At 41.1% G+C, this 24867-nt stretch overlaps 1 long non-coding RNA gene across 1 annotated transcript; it reads left to right on the top strand.

Annotated features, from left to right (window-relative positions):
- Positions 1-9194: 9194 nt before the first annotated feature.
- LOC116042562 lies at positions 9195-23466 on the top strand. Its single transcript, XR_004103255.2, has 3 exons — positions 9195-9206; positions 13143-13150; positions 23302-23466. It is a non-coding gene; the product is annotated as an uncharacterized LOC116042562 (long non-coding RNA).
- The last annotated feature ends 1401 nt before the right edge of the window (positions 23467-24867 follow it).

The following is a 24867-nucleotide window of genomic DNA, read 5'->3' as shown; positions in this document are numbered from 1 at the left end:
GATGGTTTTGAGTAAAAATTATTACTTTAAGTTTAGGGGTGCTTCATTGTCATGATTACAATAATAAACACTTGGTTAAGGTTGGGGAACAATTGTGATCAGGGTTACAAGAAACCAACGTTGACTGTCAGAAGGAGAGAGGAAACAAATGTGTTTACTGACTTCCTCCTGTGTTCCTATAATTACTATTGCTGCTATAGTGCTTGTTACGTCAGCGTATGTCGTTCTGGGGCACTGGCTGAAACAACAGATAACAGTGTTTTCTGTTAGACCCTTGCTAGTCTCGCTTTGCCAGACCTTCCTCCGCCGCAGGGCTGCTAGTCCACACAGAATTCCGAGATGGGAGAAAAACGTGCTCTGGTTTATTGCCATTTCTTTAAACCAATCACAATCTTCTTGGGCGGATGGAGCAACGGTGCCTCTGCAAAATAGCCTCAGGAAAGGAACTTCTTTTGGTGGAACGTGTACGTTCAAAAGTTGTTTTAGTCGTGCAACAGAAAACTCAGATTGGACAAGTAGTCTAGCTAGCACAGTGGCTCAGTGGTTAGTACTTCTGCCTCACAGCAAAATGGTTCTGGGTTCGAATCCCGGTCGTTCTGGGCCTTTCTGTGTGGATTTTGCATGTTCTCCCCGTGTTTGCGTGGGTTTCCTCTGGGTGCTCCGGTTTCTTCCCACCAAAAAAACATGCATGCTAGGTAATTAGGACTACAGTTGAAAATTAGCTGACTGGCTAACACTGGCGCATTTACAGAAATGTTGATTAATGTGCGTTGTCCTAATCAAATAAACTTACAAACTTGAAGCTGTCTGGATTTACCTGCAGAGATCTGAGAAAAACACAAAGGAAGCCAAAGGCAACAGATATCCGGCCTAAATGAGTGAAATCTGGCATAATTTCCGTCGGCAACAGAGCAATCCCGGAAGTGGAAAGTCAAGGATATAAACTAGACCATTGCTGACTGGTGAACACCCATGTCTTTCATACTCCACACTCCGCAATCAGGGTTTCTTGTACTGCTTGCCAGGGGGTACGTGGAAAGATTGAAGACTATTCTCAACTATTATTAAAATGTTGCTGTTATGTAAGAGTGTTTGAAAACTATTTAGCAAGCGAACACATAATATTAAATGTGTAGCTAAAAGTAATGCATAAGCGGCTGAAATGGTTAGCTAAAAGTAGTCCTACTGACTAAACAGTTAAAAAAATCAGCTAAAAGTAATTGGTATGGTTGAAACATTAAGCAGTCTGAATATTGACAGTTCAACAAGTATGAAATTAACAATTTCCCCGTTTATATAATGAATGGTGTTATACATTTGGAACATACATTTGGAATTGGTGAAGGGGTACATGAGTTCATCTGACAGGGCTGTGGGAGTACCTCCAGACAAAAAAGGTTAGAAAACACTTCTCCACACCATATGCCATAGTTTTTAAGCCCAAAAGGATGATACCCTGATGACAAAATTTGGCATAATCAGGGTTATTGTCTCAAATTTGAGAACGCTTCTCCAGGACTCCAAAAGACAACATACACCTGCTTTCGTAGACTTACTTAGTACGTACTCTGCCAGCACTTTGGGGCCATATGCAGGTGATATGAACACTTTAAACCATGATTTTGATATTCTGCATTCTCACCCAGCATAGTAATTTAAACTAAAACAAAACCCTGCAGCACAGCAGTAAGCATGCAAATTATCCCATCTTGATTATTACATAGCTTTATTGCAGTACTTGTACTAAGCACTACTCACAGTGGTTGCAATTTCCCCTCTTGCAATTTGCACCTACTGCTTTCTGTGTGTTTATGAATGTGTGTGTGTGTCCATTAATCTAGGCTGATACCAACAGAAGAAGTTGCTGGGAGATGCACGATGCATCCATAAAGAAAGAAACCTGTCTCATTAGGGTGACAGCACAGAGACAACATTACTCACACCTCGACCCCACCTCTGTCTGTCTTTCTTTCACTGTCTTTCCAATCTCATTTCCTTTTTTTTCTCCTCTCCCTTCTCACCCTCTCACTTTCTCACTTGCTTTTGTCACCATGTTTGACGCTCCTCATTTTCGTTTGATCACTTTTTTCCTCCCCACATGCTGCAATTTCTGTCACAGCCTCCGTCTCTGTCATCTCACTTTTGGGCGCATGGCACAGAGATGGCATTACTCAAACCCCTTTTGTCATCCGGCTCTACCTCTCTCCTCGTTTCCTTTATGTCGCTCAATCTCATCCCGCTCTCTATTTTCTGCACAGGCTCATTATAGTTATTTACACCTCTTGTCTGATGCTACTTGGCTCTCTCTTTCTCTGTTGCTCTCTGTCTCTGTTCCCATCTTTGCCTCCATTTACCTCCACCCTCATTGCTGTAGCCAGAACTTTCTTTCCTAGCACTCCACCTCCCTTGACAACTCATTCTCACTCCCAACTCGTAAAATACTGACCAAGTTTGGTTGGTCAGTGTCTCTCAGCGTCAGATACAGACGCAAAAATCACCCTTTAGCATGTGTATGGAACGCACCGGGCAGAGCAGCAGCTCGGCCGCAGCACTGTAAAATGACGTAGTATAAAGAGCAAAAATGGTAGCGAGTACTATGAAAGACCGAAAATCTGTAAAATCTGTAAGGTTGGTTGAGGTGGTGGATGGGTCAAACAACACAGGACTTTCACACAGGAGACTGCGGTTTGTGTCCCTTTTCGTGTCCCGCGTGTCACTGAAACATACATTTTACAATCCCACCCAAGATCTTTTCCTAAACCTCACTGTCCCGTTCTCGTGCCGCATGTCAGTTAAACGTACGTCCCGACCCAGAGCGTCAAAAAGTGACGCCAAGTGTCCCCACCAAGTGCGTCTAAATATGACGCCAAAGGGACCCATAGTCCCGACCCAGAGCGTCAAAAGTGACGGCAAGACTCCCCACCAAGCGTGTCTAAATATGACGCCAAAAAGCTACACACGAGTCCCAAGAGCGTCAAATAATGACGCAAAGAGTCCCGACCAAGCGGGGCTTATTGACGTGATGGGAGTGAGAATGTGTTGCCCTTTATCCTATCCATCCTCCTTCCTTCTTTTGCCTCTTCCTCCCTTTTCACTTCATCCTTCTTGTCTTTTCTCTACTCTACCTTTTCTCATTTCCTGTTCTCCAATGCCCCCCCACTCTCCTCCTTTCTGCTTTCTTCTATTTACCATATTGCTACCATAAACCTTCATTTCCTTTTCTTTCTGTTCCTCTCTTCCCTTTAATTCTAATTTCTCTTCCCTACTTTTCTGTTCACCATTTATCTTTTAATTACTCTCCCTTCATCTACTTTTTTTCCAATTCTCTTTTCTTCTCCAAATACCCCCCTTTCCTTCTCTTCTTTCCTGTTACTTTTTTATTCTCTTCTCACAATCTTCCCGTGTCCCGCCCCTCGTGTTTGATCTCCTTCTCCCTTTATCTCCTGTCCCTTTCTTCTTCTCTTTTCTATATGTTTTCCCTATCTTCCTTTTTTATTGTTTACACATCTCTCTTCTCCCTTCCTTTCACTTCTGTTCTTTTGCTCCCCTTTTTCTCCTCTTGCACTTCCTTTTCCTCTCCTCGCTCTTGAACTATTGTCTGTCGTGATTACCTCTCCTCTTTTCTCCTCAATTCCTCTCACCCCTCCTACTATCCATTCCCCTCTTCTCCCCTCTATTCATTTCCTTTCTTCTCCTGGCCTCCTCCCTTCTCCCTCCTCCTCACTCTTGATGTTGTTGCCCTTTTTAAAGCCCACCCCTTCACTTTTTTATCTGTAGGGACATGTCCATCACTCTGCCATCTATTTATTCATTCTCTTTATCTGCTTTTACCACCCCCACCCGCCTCTGTTCTCACATCTGATCTGCAAATAACCCCCCTGTGTACGACTCTTGTTTACACCTTGTACTCTCCTTCAACTTCCTTGTGTGACCTCCCTTCGTACCTCTCCTTTCTGTGAACTGGTGAATATATTATTTTTTTCAGAGCTGTTCATTTTATAAGAAGATTGAACCCTCAGAAGAGCGGCCATTCCTTTGTCCGTTATCAAAGTTTGACACCACCGGACAGATTCTCTTTTCTTTTACCCAGACGGACCACAGTGGAATACCATTATGCGATGACAGCAGTAATCCAGCATTGGAAAAGATGTCTTAATATATTTACGAAAAGCTGTCAACTCCCATCCAGGCTCTTGGGCAATGAGCCAATCCTTGTTTGGTGAATTTAGCTGTCGTTGCAGTTTGCTCATGTTACTGCAGCCCTGGGTCTTTTAATGCACACAAGTGCTCTTCCACTCCTGGGTTTGATAGAACAATGTTAGTTTAGAAAAAGTTAAAAGTGTATTGGTTTTTAATCACCCCACTCAGATTTCAGAGTATTCACTACACTACTTCAGGTTTGGTTTGTTAAAATAATAGTTTGACATTTTGGGAAATTTCTTGCGGGAGAGCTGGATGCGAAGATTGATATACCACTCTCATGTCTGCTACATACATTACAGCTAGGAGAGTTAGTTTAGCTTAGCATGAAGACTGGAAACGGGGTAAAATAGTCTTTCATTGCCAGATCTATCCTCCACGCATACATTGCAGGATAGGAGAAAAAAATCGCTCTGGGTTGTTTGGAATGGATCAAATTCTGGCAGTGAAACAATTTATCTTCCTCACAAAAATGTATCCACTGATTTACAGATGTCTCTGTCGCCATTTAAGTCTGTGGGGAAAAGTGTTTTTGGGGCATCACATGACGGACACGGAAGTTATAATTCCACTGTTTTGTCCGCTATGTCAAATTAACTTCAAAGCCCAGCACTTGTTCTGTGGGTCTGGATGAACAGGTGAACATGGTCATTGAGAATCTCTGAGTAAAGGTACAAGTCCAAGATGAGATGGCATATACAGTATAACATAGGTAGAGATGTCCACTGTGGATATGCAGAAAGATAAGCAAGGATGATATAATGGAGAATGTTGATTAGACTATAATACCAGCTATAAAAAGTACACATGGTGCAGTGTTAATGAACAGATGTTGAATTAATTTACAGATGATCATAGTTATTAGCCCAGTGTGCATTTAAAATGTACAATAGTGTAATACTGATCCAGTGTTGTAGAATAGAGTATTGGCAGTTAAGAATCCTTGTGGCCCAAGGCTCCTCCTGAGCCCCTCATTACTGGGCCTTATGACTTTGTCCATATGACTTATTATGACAGTAACTTTCCTGACCGCAGCAGGTCGATGTTGCTGGGGTGTCAGGTCCTCAGTGATGTGGCACCTGAAGGCATCCGATTGAGCCTTTTAAGGGTTGTGTCTCTCCCAGTGTCTGTTATTATTTGTTTTGCTAGTGTTAACAGAGATTTAGTTTGCCTGGCATTCTCTTATCAGGTTGTGAGTTTCGATACCATTTTTTCCTTCCTGATACTAATTCAGATACCTGAACTTGCGTATCGGCCAAAACCAAGTACCGATCTGATACCAGTGTGTTAAAAAATACATGTATTTTATTATATTTAAACCGCTGTATCCTACTATCTCTGTATGGATGTGATATGATTGCTATCATTGTTGTTTGGCCTGGCTCGGGTTAAACTCTTTGTGAAACATGAACAAACACAAACAATGTATGCCATAGAACTTTCTTTTATTATCCAGCTTGATAGCGAGTCATAATGGAAAATAAACTACTGTCAAGTAGATTTTCTTCTGGGCTAAATTTCGTGGTATTAGATCGGTACTCCAGTACTACCGATACCAGCATTTTAGGCGGTATTGGAGGCTTTTCCGATACTGGTATCGGTATCGGAACATCTCTAGTTGTGAGTTGTCTGGCCTACCAGATGTGGTTATAAAGCCTGACGGGCTGGATGCCAGGCATTCTCTTCCCCTTCTGCTATCTCCGCTATTTACTTGCAAGGGAACCGTTGCTGCATCCGGGGCTCAGCACTGCCCAAGACAATTGTGATTGGTTTAAAGAAATACAAACAACCCAGAGCATGTTTTTTTCCCCAATACCAGAATGCTAACTACAGTATAGCAGCCAGACCATACTCCAGCGCTGACACATCGTGTGGAGACAGATCTGGCAATGTGAGACACTTGGCAATGCAAAAATCATTAGGCTTCATTGATGCCTAATTATCAGCTCACATCATTGTGGTTGCTTAAAAGTGTGTTAAAATTTGTACACACTTCCTACCACAACATAGCCTTGGATTTGGATTTTCTCCAATGTTCAGGATGGAGGAAACGACTGTAAATTAGCCTAATAATACTTGCTGGTACTACTTCTGTACCAGCCATAAGAAAATATTATTTTGTTAATAGAGAATATGTCAATACCTTGTATACACATGGACAAACATAATTACTCAGACAGAGACTTATATGTGAACAGGTACAGTAGGTATGTAATGAACACTGTTTGGCTAGATGTTACCCAATTAAGAAAAAAAGGTCTTCCCTTGATTTCCTGCACAATTGGATCTTTCTTGTATCTAATAGGGTCTGTTTTTATCCGCAACTCAGTCTGCTTGTTAGAGTTCAGTCAATCTGTGCCCTTCATTGAATTTTCTCTTCTTCCTTCCCCTCTGTTATCTCGCTTCACTGGTTAAGCTTTGATCACGTTGGTGAATAAATTGCACCTCTCTGTGTGCCTAAGACGATGTTTAATAGCCTTGAAACGTGCTGCTCTCATAGGAAACATTGCAGTGCTGCGCCTATGTTTTTTTTGCTAACAACGCATGGCTGTGTTGAAGTGCATCAGCGGGCGAGTACTAGGCAGAAATCACAGGGGATCGTTTAACATGCCCAAGCAAATAACCGTGCGAGTCTCAACGATTTCCTTCGCTCCGATGCAGATACAAATGTGATCTGAGAAAACTTTTGCATGGATGAAGGAAGAGCTTGGAGCATACTTTCTTGTCAAGCTGTGGGAACCGTGTACCTGTGTCTCCACTTTTACCTGCTAATATTGCACTATGTGAGATACTTTTCCTAGCTTTCTGTTCAAAAGAGACATCAGAAACTGTGTGTGTGTGTGTGTGTGTGTGTGTGTGTGTGTGTGTGTTTGGAGACATTGTGTTTCTGGACGTGCCTGTGGGACAGAAAAGACACATCTTAACATAGATTTTACCGATTTTCGACACGATGATCATGGTTTTCTGCAACGATCGCATAATATATTAATATAATATATATATATATATATATATATATATTTTTTTTTTAGAAATTATAAAAAAAATGATATATTGACATCAGGCTTGATTTAAAGCTATAGTGCGTAGTTTCTGTCTCCCCCATGAGGAATTGTAAGTAATGACAACAACACTGTCGGCGCGTCCACATGATACAAGCCTTCCGTGATCACGCAAACCCCCCACCCCTCCTCCACGCAGTTGTTTGTAACCAAGGAGGACACGGAGGATTAAAAAAACACGATTGACTCTTCAGAAGAGGTAATTATCTTCACTGGAGTTTCTACGCGCGGAAGTTGCCGGACGACACAATCTTCTGAACATAGCCATATTGACAGACAGAGAGTTGTGTGGAGCTGATAGGCTTAATTAGCTTTGTAGCAACTCATTTGGCAATGGCTTGAATGCAACGGATGTTGATTAATATCATAAAGTTACACACTAAAGCTTTAAACTATATAAAGTACAGTATTAACAATATATCGAAAATAGCAGCAGTGAAATTAGTAGAATGTAAGACTTGTGCATTGGTGCTGCTGCAGTGACTGCTGGGAACATTGGCCAGTTAGTATAAGGACAGAATGGCATCTAATTGGTCACAATTACCAATTACTTTGTATGTTTGTATAAACATTATATTCTTATGATAAAAGCAGTGGTTGTCCAATTCAAACCTACAAGACATTATAACATAAACTTACTGACTGTAAACTAACAAAAACCTTTTTGGTTGTGTTCCTCCATTGCAGTTTCAATATTTTTACATGTTTATTATTGACATAATAAAAATAAATGTTGGTACCTATTGCCACTTTTCACCCTGGTCACCATCTAATACAGTATAAGTACTTGCACAGCAGAGTTGTATATGTTAGTTTACCTCATCACAGCTTGCCATGCTGCCACCCTTATATCACAACCATCACCTCTCACGATCTGCTGGCCCACCTCTCAGACACCAGCCTATAAAGGGCATATTAAGTCTTTAACACCAGCTCCTATGGCTGTGGAAACACCCACCAAAGCAGCACACCCTGGCTAATTGTTTACCGACTTCATCAAATGATCTGTTACAGACATTTCTATCTCGAACAGTACTTCATTAACTGTAAACCTGCTGTACAGTATGTGTGTAACTGGCTTACTGACAGCTTTGCTAATGACGTGGCAGGTGTCCAGTGAGAAGCACTCAGAAGAAATAATTGCAATTAGTAGAAGTTCTGTGTCTGGATGTGACCGTAAAACTTTATTTTTACGGAACACAGGGTGGGAACCTCGATGGGAGTTTTGATTTCGGGAAGGTTTTGATTCATGGTTCAGCATTAGATTTCACCCTGCTGACAGCACCGCTGCATTTAAAGGTGCAATAATATGGAGTTATATTCCTATCTTTATTCAAGAGCGCATTCTTTCAATTTGAGAGCATTTCTCATTGATTTAACGTTCAGATTTTGTAATAATTTCCCTCAAAACCTTGCTCTCACACTCAAATAGTCACTGCTCACACTTGGATTTGCTCTGCTTGTGCTCAAACTTTCTGCTTGGGCTCGGATATGTTGTCGCTGGAACAGATTTCCTGCTCTCAGCTTTGGCGCTTCTCCTCGCACTCTGCGGCTGATTCTGCACGCGTGCAAAATCTTCTGCTCTCGGATCTCTCCTGCGCTCTCAGATTGTTTGTGTTACAACCCTATCTAAATTCCCCAACCAATAGAATGCCAGCTGTAGTGTTGACCATTGAAATGATCCCTGCCCTTTGAGGGTGCGTTCGCTTTATGGTAGAACATCTGTTGTGGACGGCTGCTCTGTAACCGAGTTTATTTACCCTCGCCGTCCATCGCTTTATTATTACTATATGTCAATAATGTGCACAGAATGGTCGACGCACTTTCACCTGCACCCATCAGGAAATGGGAGAAAGCTTTGAAGTGGGACATATCAAGTTACGTCCACAACTACAAGGGTGTAGTATGGGGTAGGGATCATTTCATTGGTAACCAACCAAAGTTGTTTACACTGAATGAATGAATGAATGCAATTATTTCAGACATATCAAAATAAAATAAAACAAAAACACCAAAAGAATTACAAATTAGTTCACAAATAAGCAAAAAAAGAAATCTATTAATCAGCATAGACATGCCTGAAGAGGAGTAGGAAGAAGTATACACTTATTTAATCCTAACCCTTCTCCACAGCTCAGTAGTTAATGTTTATCAATTCATCAAAACCCTTAGTACTGTCGTACGCTCCCATCTAACTATATACAATTTGCTATATTATATATAATAAAAAAAATATATATAAAATTACTGACTGACTGTTAGGTTAGCAAGGTGAGGCAATGCTCTCTACCTCAGCCAGCAAGAGAAAGAAAGACAGGTTTAAATACATTCCATGTGAATATATACCCAAACTCAACCTGAAAGACCTAAGTAGAACATAACAAATCAGCCTGGACTCAAATCGATACTTGGTCAGGGCCTGTAAAATTACATTGCACTGTAATAAAGGAGAGGAGTTAGCTTTCTTTTAAATAGCACCTTACACTAAAAGCCTGTGCAATGACTTATATTTAAGGCAGCTTCTTGGCTCTCTGACTATTTCACACTGAGTTAATAGAAGCCAACATGTGACAAATGGAAGATTTAGGCTTATAAACAGTCACATATGGACATAACATGATAGTCTGTGAAATATGAATGGTGTTTCAATGTATAAGGCCTATACATTGTCCCTCTGGCCCCACATCCTGTTTCTATGCTATAATGTTTTGCAGTTCTTACTTAACATGTTTGTGTATCCTGGCATTTAAGGCAACAGAGGACTGATCCTCTTCAAACAGTCAATGATAAAAAGCTAGTTTGGCCCTAGCTCAGCTAAAATATAATCCATACTGTACCTTGTATGTATAAATATAAAAATAAAGAATTATTTTGTCTTTTGATGTGTAAGTATTGGAAAAACTTGCATCCCAGACATGGGAAATCGCAGGTCCCTTGCCAGCTAGAACATATTGATTTTGAAGAGCAAATATTTACTGTTTATATCACTAAGTTTCCTTGCTTTTTGTTGTCATAGGTCTTGCCTATGCTCATTTCTGGGGAAGTGCATTAATTCATACCCATGCAGTGTACCATCCAGCCTCCAACCTGTGACCAGCTTAGACAATATGTTAATATGTTCATGCATTTCATCAACGTGTCTTTCAAATATTGTACCAATGCCTTTTTGTATAGCAGAAAATATTGACAAAGGTTACAAGGGCTGCTTGGGGAGAGGGCAGTGTGAATATAAATGTCATTACTTAGCTGGCGCTTCTGCTTATTGTGCTCTCTGAGGATGAGTACTTGCAGCACGGAGAGGAGAGGTGGGTGGCGTGTATCAGCCTGTTTGATGGACAACGAAATGAATAGAGTGGAGTATGTGATTAAGAGAGAAAGAGAGAAGGAGAAGTGAGTGGTGTTTCAGAGAGAAACCCACACACGCACATTCACAGAAGAGACGGAGAAACTGAAGTTTTTGGTGGGAAGAAAAATCAATAAACAGGGATATGAAAAATGAAGTAGCTTCCCAGAAAATTCTATTTCTTCTTTTTATTCCTCAGACAATAGTTCTTTTCTTGAGGATGATGAAATTGCATTTTGAGCAATATTGAAATTAAGCTATGCCACGCACTGGAAGTGTATCATTCATTTTATGGATAGTGATCATTCAATATCTGAAAGCACTGACAGAACAGAATAGTCTAGAAACATCAATAGAAACACATATCCCTGACAAAGGTCCACAGAGAGTCATCAACAACCATGACGCTGACTGCTGTAGAGTAGTAAAACTACTTCTGAAGAAAACTGCTGAGTCACATTACACACAAGTTGCTCTGTAAAAATTAAGGGAATGTTTTTTTTTTTTTGAAGCTCCTGTCAATCTTAGTGTAACAGACTAAAATGTGCAGGGAAGTTATTTGTCTGGCTTCATCGACTAAATCCAAATTAACACAGACTGAAGTGGTTATTTAAAGGACTTATACACAAGCCAGATTTGTGGAACTAATTAAGTACCAAAGTTTGTGTCAGAGAAAAATATTTTCATATTACCGTGCGACCGCAAAAACCTAATCCATACCAATTTTGAAAAAAAAAAACTATTCTGGATTCTCCACTGGGCTGCGTTCCGGTTGCGCCGCTGTTTTGTTCCGTCCTTCGCTACGCGCCATACCACAGCGGGCGCGCCTGAGAGCGGAGCGTCTTGCTGCCCTACTCGCAGGATATATTGACTCTACAAGTACTTTACAGAACAATCACGTGTCTATTAAGCTAGTATCTACCTTCCACTCCAAGCACTCCTGCAGTTAAACTCCATGCCTTCTCTTTTCTGGCATTGTCCTCTATCTGTCTATGATGTGGTATTATGTTTTTCAACGTCCAAGATGAATCTCTCATTGACCATGGTGTTGTAAAGGAGACGTAAACGATATTTGGGGGGTGTGTTTTGGTAAATTGACTGGATAGTCTCGCTGTTTCACTGCCTGCCTGGCTGTCTGAATGCCTGGCGCATATATTTAGCGCAGCGGAGCGTAGAGCCGCTTCATGCACGCTTCTGGGACGTACCGTGGTGCAGCTGGTGGAATATCAAACATTGACTTGAATGGTTGAATGAGAGAGAATGAATGATTGCTCCTGGTGAATGCCAGGCTCCCGAAACGCAGCACAGTGGAAATTAGGGGTTACAACACGAGGAATGGCAGATTGCCAGCGTAGACTATGTCTTTTCACACAGCTGAATTGCAGTCATTCTAGTCAAAGTTTCTTTATCAGGACATTGGGCTTAAATGCAAGAACCACTCGTACGAACAGATTGGTTTTTTATGAATTTATTGGCACACTTAGTCATGGGAAGGTATACAGTATTTAGTAGTTGTTAGAAAGTTTCTCACTATCTATCAAGTTTCATGATTCAAGTTGGCACCTCCATTCAGAATTTAACAGAGCCCAGGATCCTACAGTGCTTCAGGATCCTACAGTGCTGGGTATTTTTTTTAATTTTTTTTATTCACAGCAGTTTCCTGCATTTTCGTTGGGTCACAGACACACCAAACTGTGAGAGGAGGATAATATTTATAGCACATGATCTGTTTGTGCTGTCCCTGCAAGCCTTGTTTATCCTGGAAAGTGCAGAGATGCAAGGTACTCACTGAGAAATCTGCCTCTGTTTTGACATCATTTTTCGATAAAGAGGGCCTAGTAGAGTGTGGTAGTTCTTAACCTGCCTGTCTGGCTGTCTCCAACTGCCTGAGTTGTGTACTCAGAGCTCAAGAACTTCCTCTCTGCTTCATGTTTTATCTCACAGTCACAGTAGGAAGGACGGAGATAAATTTGTGATATATACGCAGCCATAAACTTATGCTAACACAGTCTGTCACATGTACACACACATGCACACACAGATGAGGATTTTATGTGCTCTGACATTGGTACCAACATAAATCATAAATGTGGCGAGCTATTAGCTGCCCAGTAGCGGTCTGACCCCTTGTCAAGATGACTGTGTGGTATTGTGTGGATGAACGGACACACATGAGACTGAATAGGGTGCGATTTAACAAGACAGCCCAAAACCAAAACAAACCGGTTTCGTCAGTTTATTATTCACAAGGTTAAGGAGGCCGGCCCTCCAAATTTCATCAGTGTTGCCTGATGAATGTTAAAGATACAGAGTCAAAGAGAAGCTGCTTTAGAAGTGGACAGCCGCCAACATAATGCCATCTCCAGGGTCCTCCCGCTGTCAGATTGTAGTCAGAGATGGATGGTGGAAATATGCTGCATTATGCTAAAGTACATCTTGTTTTTGTGAAATTTGCCATATAGTGAAAAGATCAGCGACAGAAAGCTCCACATGAAGTTGTTGAGAGAATTCCTCATCTAAATATCAGCAGGTGACAGATGATAGGGTTAAAGTGCTCATATTATGATTTTTGGCTTTTTCCCTTTACTTTGTTATATCTTTTGTGTACATGTAATTGGTTTACAAAGTGTAATAAAGCCCAAAGTCCACCCCAAAGGGACTTACCATCTCCAACAGAAAACACTGTTCACAAACTGCTCCAAACAGCTCTATTGTAGTCCAGCCTTTACTACCGTGACAAACGTGCGTCACTTTGTAACACACGTTATAATACTTGCCTAGCTGCTAGTGTGGCACGCCCTCATACTCTGCTTCTGACTGGCTAGTAGTCCTTACCTAGCTACTGCGCATGTGCAACTCCCAACAAAGATGGAACAGAAGTGAGATGCCTCACTCTGTAGCTAAAACAGAGAGCTCAACACACAGGGTGAAAAGAGGAGCTTCAGCAATGTGCAGTACAACAAAAATATGGTGTTTTTTGAAAATTAAACTATAATAATAAACTATATACTAAAATAATATGAGCACTTTAATACATTTCACATAATTATTATGATGTTATTTATATCCGTTGTTCCCTGATTTTCTTAACATATAATTTTTGTTTGGATGTATGGATCATGGGTTTTGTAACAGCTGTATTATACGTGCAGCTGCTTGCTTGGTCAGTGTTGGTACCCAGGATTTAGAGTGCTTCCTGTTTTATTTCCTGTTAGGTAGCTAATTGCACTTGGATTACCATGTGTATCCCAGATGTAAAATTGTGCCTGATTAGTATTTGATATGTTTGACTTCATCAGTCCTCTATTATCCAAAGTAATAATGCCAAGGGTAGGGAGGTTATTCACTTAAGATTGATCAGATATTGATTTAGGAGATGGGAACAAGTGGGGAATGCTGAAATGACTCATCTGCACAACAGGTCTTTGCACAACGTTAGTTTAAACAGTTGGCAAGATGCAAAAATACCCAAAAGAACACCACTGCCCCAAGTGAAGTTCAACTTCAAGTATCTTGGGAGGTTCTTCTAAACCAGTGGGGGTAAGATGGAGCAAAATCAGCATGCTGAATTGGTGCTGCATCAGCTGTAATGCAAGGCGTTGTATCGGACTGTCATGGCGAAGAAGAAGGAGCTGAGCCTGATGGTGAAGCTCTTGATCACTGGGTATTACTCAGAGATGCTCACAAGTCTCTGAGCTAGAGTCCAAGTCAAGTCTAGAGTCCACATATTTTGCATTCAGTGCTTCTTTTGTTAGGGCCTTGCTGAATAAAGTTTGTAAAGCCAAAGTTTCTGATGGTTGTCCTCTCTCACGTGTGGCCGCGCACAGCAGATACGTTACGTATCACGTGTTATGTAGGTAGGATATCGGTTACGGTCAGCTCATCAGACGTTTCCTAAAAATAAAGATTGTTCACGAGCTCCACATCTCGAATCAGAGTCGAGTCTGAAGTCTTTTGAGGACGAGTCTCAAGTCAAGTCTGAAGTCACTGTGTGTGCAACTTAAGTGCGACTTCAGTTTGAGTCTCAAACTCGAGTCTTCATCTCTGGATCTAACCAACCCTCACCTATGGCCATGAGCTTTGTTTGATGACCAAAAGAATGAGAACATTGAATACAAACAGCCAGATTTAGTTTCCTTCGCAGGGTGTCTGTGCTCAGCCATGGAGATCAGACGTCTGAAGGGAACTTAATGTAAAACAGCTGCTCCTTCAGGAGTTGAGGTGGTTTAGACGTCTTACTCGTAAGCCTCCTGGATTACTCCCTATGGATTTCCCTTCCAGAAACATTGTGCATCACAACCAAAAGTAGAGGCAAGGTAATCACAGTTTTCGACAGACAGATGGTCCACTTACTCAAAAGGCATTGTTACTCAGTTTATACTGCGCATGGATACTTGTTTTAACCCCACCCCTCTACACTTTGGGCTGCCTCCAACACAAAACGTATCAAATCTGACCCACACTTGTCATGACTGATGGGCCATGACAATATAATTCATCTGGAGTCAACTACAAACTGACTGCTGAGTGTGTTGAATTGGCTGCAAAGAGCCAGTCCCTATAGGCTTTCTAGGCCTTCTCTCAGTGTCAGTTAAATGTCTAACAGGCAAATACTTCAGACTCTATCCTCTCACTCTCTAATTAGGCTGTAATTATGAAATGCAGTGGCTGTAATTGAAAGTGTCAACACATTTTTTCTAATATGAATACAGTCACTGTTCCAAACTTGATGAGTGACACTCTTTTTGAGCCTTTTCTGAATGTGATGACTGGAAATACTCCAAATGTGTGTTGATGGCACTGCTAAAGGCATACTGCTAAATAATTTTGATAGGCCTGACCTTTGGATTGCTGGTTGTGAGCAAAAACAAATACACACAAGCAGCATCATATTGTGTGAGCACACTCATACATCTAGACTGCCAGAAGATGATTTATGGCCTGGGGCTGCCTGCTGTAAAATATGTAGCAAAAATTACACTGAAAGCAACGTCTTGGCCCAGCACCCAAACCTCCAGTTTTGTGTGGATGGGAGCACAGTGTAATGAGGAGTGAAATCTGATAGGATGGTGCCATATTGGAGAGTCCTTTTCTTAGTGAAAGGGAGAATGACAGAAATATTGGAAATATGACAGCTCACCAAAACAAATGTTTTGCACATTTTGTTTACTGCTCTGTTTAATATCTGCCCCACCTTCACAAGCAACAGTATTCCTCTCTTTTCATTGTTTGCATCTGAGAACATGAATGAGTTGGGAGTGAAAATGCCTTGCCCAAAGGAATCACAACCGTTTCGGGTAGTACTTGCTCCACTAGTCCTCATACCCACATAAAAAATAGGTAATTGGGTACTGCCTTTGATAATAAAATTTTTTATCATATGAGCATTTTCGGATCCCCTACCCACACCCAATTATGGAATATTTTAAATCAGGATCACTATTTGAACTGTAGCATATGATATAGATGACATAAGACATACCTTCAAACACATAAAATTCCAATAGGAGACCTCCTAAAAAAAGAGAGGACGGAATAGGAGCGGAGAATATTAGGGGGATGTGGATCTAAATCACATGGTGACGTGAGGAGAGAGGAAACTTACAAGAGGAGAGAAAGAGAGGAAAGTGAAATTAAAATTAATGGATGGGGTGCGTGAATGGGCTGACATTACATCTGGACCTTGCAGTGCAGCAAGAGCCTAATGGGGAAGGAGAGGAGGGAAATAAAGGAGGACAAAGAGAGGAAGGATGGTAAATGTGGTGAAAAACAAAACAAAGGGGGGAAAGCCAGAGTCTGTGGAGTTTAATGTACTCTGTAACCTGAAAGAACAGGCACAGTGTGGTACAAGATTATGGGAGCAGAGGAAGGTCAAGAAAAGGTGCGGAGGAAAACAGAGCAGTGGCAAAAAGAGAGAAGCGGCTGAGGACTTTGATTGACTATTAGTGCTGAGAAGAGACTCTTGTCAGAGAGGAGGCGAGAGACAGACTACATGGGCTATTTGTGGCTGAGACAGGGTGAGAGGGCTCACAGACTCCCTGCTTGAGCTATGTTACTGGTTACTGGTTGCACGGTGTTCGTGGTTCGACTGGTCATGACTGTTTTCCCAAGATGGCGCCTGCCTGTATACGCGAACGGTACTGTCTTTTTAATAAACTGTCTGAACACTTACAAAGTTCTCAATGCTTCGGTTTACATGTTGGGACCCTCATTAAGTGTGGTGCTATTTTGAGCCTTGTTAGTGGTATAAAATAGTGATTTTACTTTACCAGTGCCCCGACTACTAGCATTACAAGCTAATTAGCGCTTCACGCTAAAACTGGTCACATTCGATTAGCATGAAAACATATCCCAGAGAACGGTCAACACAGTACCCATGTGTTATTAACCCCTAGGTTCATTTTGCGCCGGAATTGTCCTTTAAAAGCTTCTCATTGTTTCAGAACCCATTGGCTATTGGTGTGACGACGATTTAGCCTCTGGGGGCAATGGCAAATATATTTTTGGGGTTCCAGTTTAGCCGCGGATATCCAGATAACAGTTACCAGGGCCAAGACTTCCTCTTCCATGTGCCAGTCATTGTTCACAGTCCGATTAGCAACTTGAGACAAGAGAATGGAGTTGGAGTTGAAAGAAGACTAATCTCTCTAAAAAGATATCTGCATACTGTATAAATGCAGATAAATAGGCTAAATAAAAAAAGCTAATGAAAAGCCAAACCGTCGTCAGACGAGGTTGCATTTCGGCCAATGCGTTCCGCCTCTTTTGATCTCCACATGGACTGTTTACTTATATGCAACCAAAGCCCGCTTTAACGTGATTGGTCAGTACTACTCGGACAACAAATGGAAACCAGAATGCTTCCAATACCCAAATCTTGTACCGGTGCCTACAGAGTCACAGATCACAGATGCATTTCTGCATTTCTGCATTTATATGAATGATGAATGATGAATCTGTTTATAGAATTTAGGACATGTATTACTGCTTATTATAGTGGGAACACAGTGTATTCACAATACATGCACACAGCACAGCAACACAAAGATACACTGCTATTCAAACAAACACAGACAGAAGTCTTTTGTGTCTCGGGGTGAGAAGCTACATTTACTCAGTGAGGGTGCTGAGCTGAAAGAGTAGTACTGCTGCCCTGAGGGAAATACACCGCTGGCTTCCCTTCTAGACTGCAGTAGTGATTGATGTTTGTGTGTGTTGAGCTGGTGTGTGACTGGGATCATCACAGTGGATAAGTGTGTGTTGTAGAGGGCGTGACGGGCGATGACTCACATGTGATCCTTGAGTTTTTCAGGGAACCAAACAGCTAAAGCGGGGGAAAAATTAGGTGTGTATTTTTTCACCAACATCCATAATTCTGCACCAAAGCTCCACCAAATCTGCAGCTTCAAATCCTATCCTTTACTCGTATCGTCTCTCTCTTTTTCTCTTCTCCCTCCTTTTCTTCCTTTCATTGACCCATGAATTGTGTCTCCGCAGAATACTGAAAGCAGCAGAAATGCAGAACTGAGTACACTTTAATATCTATTCATTTATCTCAAGTAATATCGTAAGTTATCGCGATATTCAACATCACATATTTTCCTCATATCGTGCAGCCCTACTCTCTACTCGCTCTGTAGGGGGGCGGGGGGGCAGTTCAACCCTATTTCTTGTACATACTGTATTGGGAGGTGGTGGGGGGATCTTGACGTCAAGGCTGCCTGTTGTCATCACCGCGGCCCATGTGGCCAACTCATTACAAGCGTGTCTCAACCTCTGTGTCCACAGGGTTGTTCTTTTTAGCCAGCGGCGCTACACAAATGCATTAAAGGGTAACTACTGTTTTTTTCAACCTGGAAAAAACAGGACCTTGGACCTTTTTCAACCCTGTTTTCCTATGTTTTTGTGTCTAAGTGACTGATGGGAACAAGAATCTTTGACATTGCTCCAATATTAAGCTATTAAGCAATATTGATGTTGTCAGACACTTAGAATATTAATCTGAGCCTGTCAGCGGCAAAACAAGCACTTTTGAGAAGGTAAATACAAGCTGGACAATTGCTCCATTAACTTACATTGTAGTTTGTTTCGCCGCTGCCGACTGCAGCGATCTTGCTTAATACTGGACCAATGTCAGAGATTGTTGTTCCCATCAGTCACTTAGACACAATAACAGGAAAATAGGGTCCAGGTTGAAAAAAACGGTAGTTACCCTTAAAGGACAAGTTGTTTGTGAGCCGCTGTTGCTATGCGACTAAAAACCTCCATTAACTTGAAGAACATTTTCCAATCTTCAAATGTTGACACTCTCTCTCTCTCCTTAAATGGATTGAAGTGAAGTTCCCAGACTTCAAATCGCATTAACACAGACAAATGTTCATCTCCCCATGCTTGGCTATTACCGTGTATCCAAAGTTTATTGTTGATGTGATTAAATGTGTCGGCAAAGTGTCTTGGCTGTATTAATGGTTTGATTGTATGTCTTTTTACAGAGGTGTTTATAATGACCTTCTCAGTTATGGATTAAGTACCACGTGGAAAGAAAGTGTAAAGCTTCACATGGCAAATCTTTTCTTAAGGCAGCAGCAGAAGAGAAACACTTTGCCTAAGTGATGTTTGCGGTTAAAGCTGTTGCTATGTGACTACTTTCCATACTCCCGCTGAACCAAATACATTGGTTGTTCTGTGTTTGAAATTTGATGGATATGGTGCCGGTAGGATACTTTACAAAGGGACTGAATCAAACACAGGCTCTTGTATAAAAAAAGAAAAGCTGTTGTCAGGAGAATGTGAAAGACGTGGAGAGAGTGGGAACTGTAAAGCAGATACTAAAATAAAAGCTAAATGTTCTAATGACCCCCTTAGAGAAAGTCAAACATATTCACCCAATATGGCAGTTTTGATAACACACAATCAATGATACAACCTTCTGAATAAAAATTGCATTATAAAATGACAATGTGCAAGTTAACCACAATTTAACCACTTTTTAGAGGGACTCAACAGCAAAATGTTTAGCCCAATCTTTCCTCTTTGTTTTCTATTACTGGCAGATTGTTATCATAATCTCACAGTTTGAACCACAACATTTAGAGGCATTGGGGGAGGGGGTCAGCTTAATCATAAAATACCTATGAAGTATCTAAGTCGATTTGCTCTTTGCACACAAGGAAGGAAAGGTCTGCTTTTAACCCATCAGCAGCTCCATCTGTTGCCAGGTGTGTGCCTCCTTGATGAGCCACACATTAATTATAAAGCCAGATATTCATCAAAGAGAAGATGTGGCTAGTCTTCAAAGGTGTAAGTCAAAGTGCTGGTTAGATTGGGTTCCTGTTTGAGTACACTAAAGGATAAAGGTTCAGAGATGAATTTTAGAGGAAGCTTCTGAGATGTATAGCAATACAAAGTGTGTGTGTGTGTGTGTGTGTGTGTGTGTGTGTGTGTGTGTGTGTGTGTGTGTGTGTGTGTGTGTGTGTGTGTGTGTGTGTCTGTTCTTGTGTGGGTGGTGATGACGCAGTGGATATGACACATGCCTTTGGTGTTGGAGACCTGGGTTTGAATCCCACTGTGATACATCAACCAATGTGTCCCTGAGCAAGACACTTAACCCCTAGTTGCTCCAGAGGAGTGTGACCTCTGACATATATAGCAATTGTAAGTCGCTTTGGATAGAAGTGTCAGCTAAATGACATGTAATGTAATATTTAACTATATTTGTGTGGTCCCAAAACTGCGAGTCCAGTATACTTGTGGGGTCCCGACAGCTTTGTCGGGCCAAAATGCTGGACCCCACAACTTTAAAGGGCTGTTTGAGGGTTAAGACTTGGTTTTAGGATTAGGGTTAGAATTAGGTTATGGTTAGGGTGAGGGTAAGGGTTACGGTTAGGCATTTAGTTGTAATGGTTAAGGTTAGGGTAAGGAGCTAGGGAATGCATTATGTCAATGACGGGTCCCCACAAAGATAGTGCCACAAACCTGTGTGTGTGTGTGTGTGTGTGTGTGTGTGTGTGTGTGTGTGTGTGTGTGTGTGTGTGTGTGTGTGTGTGTGTGTGTGTGTGTGTGTGTGTGTGTGGATGGCTCAGTGAAGGATGAAACAAACCCAAAGCTCTGTAGGGGTTCAGCACTTCATGAGTCTGACACAGTAGGAGTATCTACGTGATGTTTGGCTCTGTTGGAGCTTTTCTGTAGCTGTCTCAAAACTTGTTTCACTTATTTACAGTGAAGTCACATGGTTCAGTCTGTTTCTTTTTGCAAAACACTCTGCCACAACAGTTCATAAAATGTGCATTAGCTCTGAGAAGTAGATTACTTGTTGTGGGTATAAATAATGTGAAGGTTGTAAAACAAGATGAAATGTGCTGCTTTCCAGCTGTCATTGGCGAACAGCTAGCTATTTGGGATCAGGCTATATACAGGAAACAAAAGAGTTCATTCCGAAAGTTACATCCCTGATGCTTGAAAGGTTCCAGTTTGCTACACTGTAACATCTGCGGTCTCTCTTTCTTCATCTGTTCTTGAATTTACTGCCGCGAGCAACGGAGAGCGAGCTGTACCCAGAATGCCGCTCAGCGGTGTAACAGTTATTAGGGGTTCCCTCTCAATACACTTTACATAAATATGTCCTGTAGATCTCAAGAGATGGCACTGCACTTTCTTGCCTCCTTAGCAATACCCCCGCCAAGTAGGTAATCGATCGGATGAGCATATAGAGACTCTTTCCATTTAAATTAGATAAGTGGTTCTCAATATTTTTTTATTACTGTACCTCCTTTGAAATACTTTTTAATCCAAGTACCCCTCCAGCCAGCACAAAACATTTTTGTTAGAAAAAAAGCCTAGCTATATAAAGAGGCACAACACAGAACTGTGCCATCAATGTCGGATTTTAGTATTTGTTTTTTCTGATTTAAACAACAATATGGTTACTTAGAAACACTTAAAAGATACATGTCAAATATGAAGAATAACTCAATCAATCCATTACCGTAGTGTATAATTGTTTTAGCAATCATGCATTACAGATATTTTGTAAATTAACATTTAAAAAAAAAATGTACGTACTCCCTGCAATACTCCAAAGTACCCCTAGGGGTACGCGTACTCCGATTTGAGAAACACTGAGTTAGATGACGGTAATCTTCTCCTGACGCTAACAAACCTGAATATTCTTCTTCTGTTTTGTTTTGTTCTTTTACAAGGAAGGGAGCAAATTGAGCAGCTTATTTTCAAGATATTGACATACTGCATCTTAATGGGCAGTTTGTTTGAGATCACAACTTGTTTATCATTATAATTAATAATTTAGTGACAGGACTCAAAACAACATGAACATTCGGCATTTTAGTTCAGGTTACAAAGCAGTTTTAAGTAAGTGCCACGAATTAATTGTCGACCTGAATCAATAGTACATCGCAAAACAACCTCAACAGTGTTTGTAATTTTCACATTTCACACTGTGCTGGAGAGAAATAATGGGCTAAAGTGGTCTTGTCATATCAGCTTAAAGCTGAACTTTGTTTGAAAACAGGTCAGCGATTTCCATAATTAGAGTCTATGAGAGCATCAACATCAATAAAGGGACAATCTGTTTGATGCATAAAGAATTATTGAAGCTCTGTCCATAACGGAGGACAAATATTTCTATCCATAAATTAACTATATTTAATAGACCTAAAAGATAGAAGGGGGGGAATTAGGTAGACAATGTTTGAAAAGGTCAGTTGAATTTCTATAGGCAGTTTGATTGAACACATAATATAAAGCTGTACAACATGACTCTTTTGATTTTTTTTTAAGTATAAAAAGCTGTTTGGATATCTGATTCACTAATCACAGGTACTACTTATTAAAGCTATAGTGCGTAGTTTCTGTCTCCTCCATGAGGAATTCTACGTTTTGACAACAAAACTGTCACCGCGTCCACACGATACAAGCCTTCCGTGATCGCGCACATGAGTTTCTGTGCGGGAAAGTCGCCGGACGACACAGTCTTCTGAACATAGCCATACTGAGATATACAGAGAGAGTTGTGTGGAGCTGATAGTCTTAAATAGCTTTGTATCAACTCATTTGGCAATGGCTTGAATGTAACGGGCCTTCATTAATATCAAAAAGTTACGCACTAAAGCTTTAAGGTATTGGATTGCAACATATTGCGGAGGTGCTGCTTTTACTGTTTCTGCTGTTTCATTATTTAACTTAAACTCTGTCACACCTGTTCTATTTGAAATGTTCATTTTTGCTTCACTTCTTGTTTGTCTCCAGTTTTTGACATTCAGTTTCTGTTATGCATGTCAGCCTTTATTAGTATGTTGTTAATGAGAAAAGATTATTTTATATTCTCTTTATACTTTTTTCTCTCCGTCTTATCACCTATCATATTTCTTTTTATCACCTATCATCACTTATCATATCACCTCATCTATCAAATAAAACCTAAACTCAGCCCCCTGGGTTGTCCTTCCCAAAGACGTTGAGAAAAAAATCAAAAACACTGAAGCATGTCAGCTTAACTCCAGTAAATCCCTTTTTGGCTGTATCCGTGTCCGTTTTTATTTCAGCTCCCATGTTAACAGGTTAGAGCTTGCATACTGCCTGTGTGACACGCATGTCTCAGGCGCGCCTCGAGCCGCGCCGAAAACGCATGCATGCTAGAAATAGAACCGATGCCTATTTTTCACGCGACACGCAAAATAGAAAAGATGTTTATATGTGATTTTGACACTAAAACATTTAAAAAATGACATTTTGATGTCTGAAAGTCTCTAGATTTTGAAATAAATGCAGATATAAATGTAATAAAAAAAAAAAATTTAAAATATTGCACCCGTCAATACAGAACAAAATATTCCGTAGCCTATTTTGCCGACGTTGTCTTTGCTGTAATCAAATCGGTTTAACATGAAGAATACTACTGATTGAGTGCAGTTTATCAATGGGAAACATACATATGTACAGACAAGGCTAGCAGCAGCAGCGCCGCATCAGGCACGTTTCTGGTGTGCAAAGACGTCGAAAACGCCACGCAGCCGCCACGCAACAGAAATGCCACGCTCACGCCAGACAGCCAAGTGTGTAGCCGGCGTTAGTGTCTGCAGCACCTGGAGTGGTGGTGTGTGAAGGAGCAGTAGGGTGTCCATTGAACTGTGATTAAATAGGCTATGATCTAAAGCATCACCTTACTGGGATGAGCTCAAGGGGGTAAGCTTCTCCTCGGACCGCGAACCTCCTATGGCACCATTTTGATGCTACAAAGCCATCACCCCCCGTTAGCATCCCATTGACTGCCATTCATTTTGACGTCACTTTGACAGTGAATAACTTTACATCTGAAGCGTTTAAAGACTTTATTTGTCCATTGTTTATTTCTAAAGAAACACGACAATGTATAAAAGGCTCCATTACCTTGTACCTCACGTTATGGCTCCGTAGCAGACGTTTTTATAAAAATAGGCTAACGATTGTGTCATAACCACGCGACTTACTGTCGCACAGTAGAGGAATTACTGTATAGTACAGGAGAAGCTCGCAGGCAGTTTCGTCTCACATTAGCTGTTTAAGTGCAATTACTAATGTTAACTAGCATTTTAGTTAGCAATAATTAGCCTGTGTCCATGTTATCTCCTTACATATACCTACGCTCTCCGTCTCTGCAAGATTGGGAATGATTGAGATTTCTCTTGGCACAGCTACCAGAAGACTTACAACTTTCAGACACGTTGCTCACGGCACATTTACGTCGTCTCTCTCAGTTGGAGGCTGCGCAGTAATCCTAGCCATCACCAGAAAAGTGCTTCTATTGGCCTTCACTGGTCTCTGCCCAGAGCAACGGGATCTGTTGGTCCACTCTTATAGACTGTCTATGGATGAGCTACTCCACACCGCAGCCACAGTCAAACTGTCACGTTGTTTCCCCACCTGCTGAGAAAATGATCTTTGTGTCTCCTTTCAACGTCTTGTGGTGGACATCCTTTTTCAGCACAGAGGTTAGATAGACAACAAGAGTAAAGTGTGTGAATGTGGCAAACACATTAGAGTGTGGTGTTGTACTTCTGTTCCTGTGAGAAAACGGTTGCTTGTTCTTTGTAAAACAAGTTAACTTCAAGTTCAACAAGCTCACAACTCCCGAATACAAAAAACAAAACAAAAAAAAGGATCTGATGTTCAAAACTCACATAAATTGACTTTTTGGACAGTGTGCCCTGTCCTCAAACAACATTAGAGCTTTTGGTATAGGAGATAAAACATGTACGTTTCACGCAA

The sequence above is a fragment of the Sander lucioperca genome, chromosome 4, assembly GCF_008315115.2.
Source record: "Sander lucioperca isolate FBNREF2018 chromosome 4, SLUC_FBN_1.2, whole genome shotgun sequence".
NCBI lineage: Eukaryota > Metazoa > Chordata > Actinopteri > Perciformes > Percidae > Sander > Sander lucioperca.
Note: the sequence above shows the minus strand (reverse complement) of the source record. Positions and strands in the feature narration are given on the sequence as shown.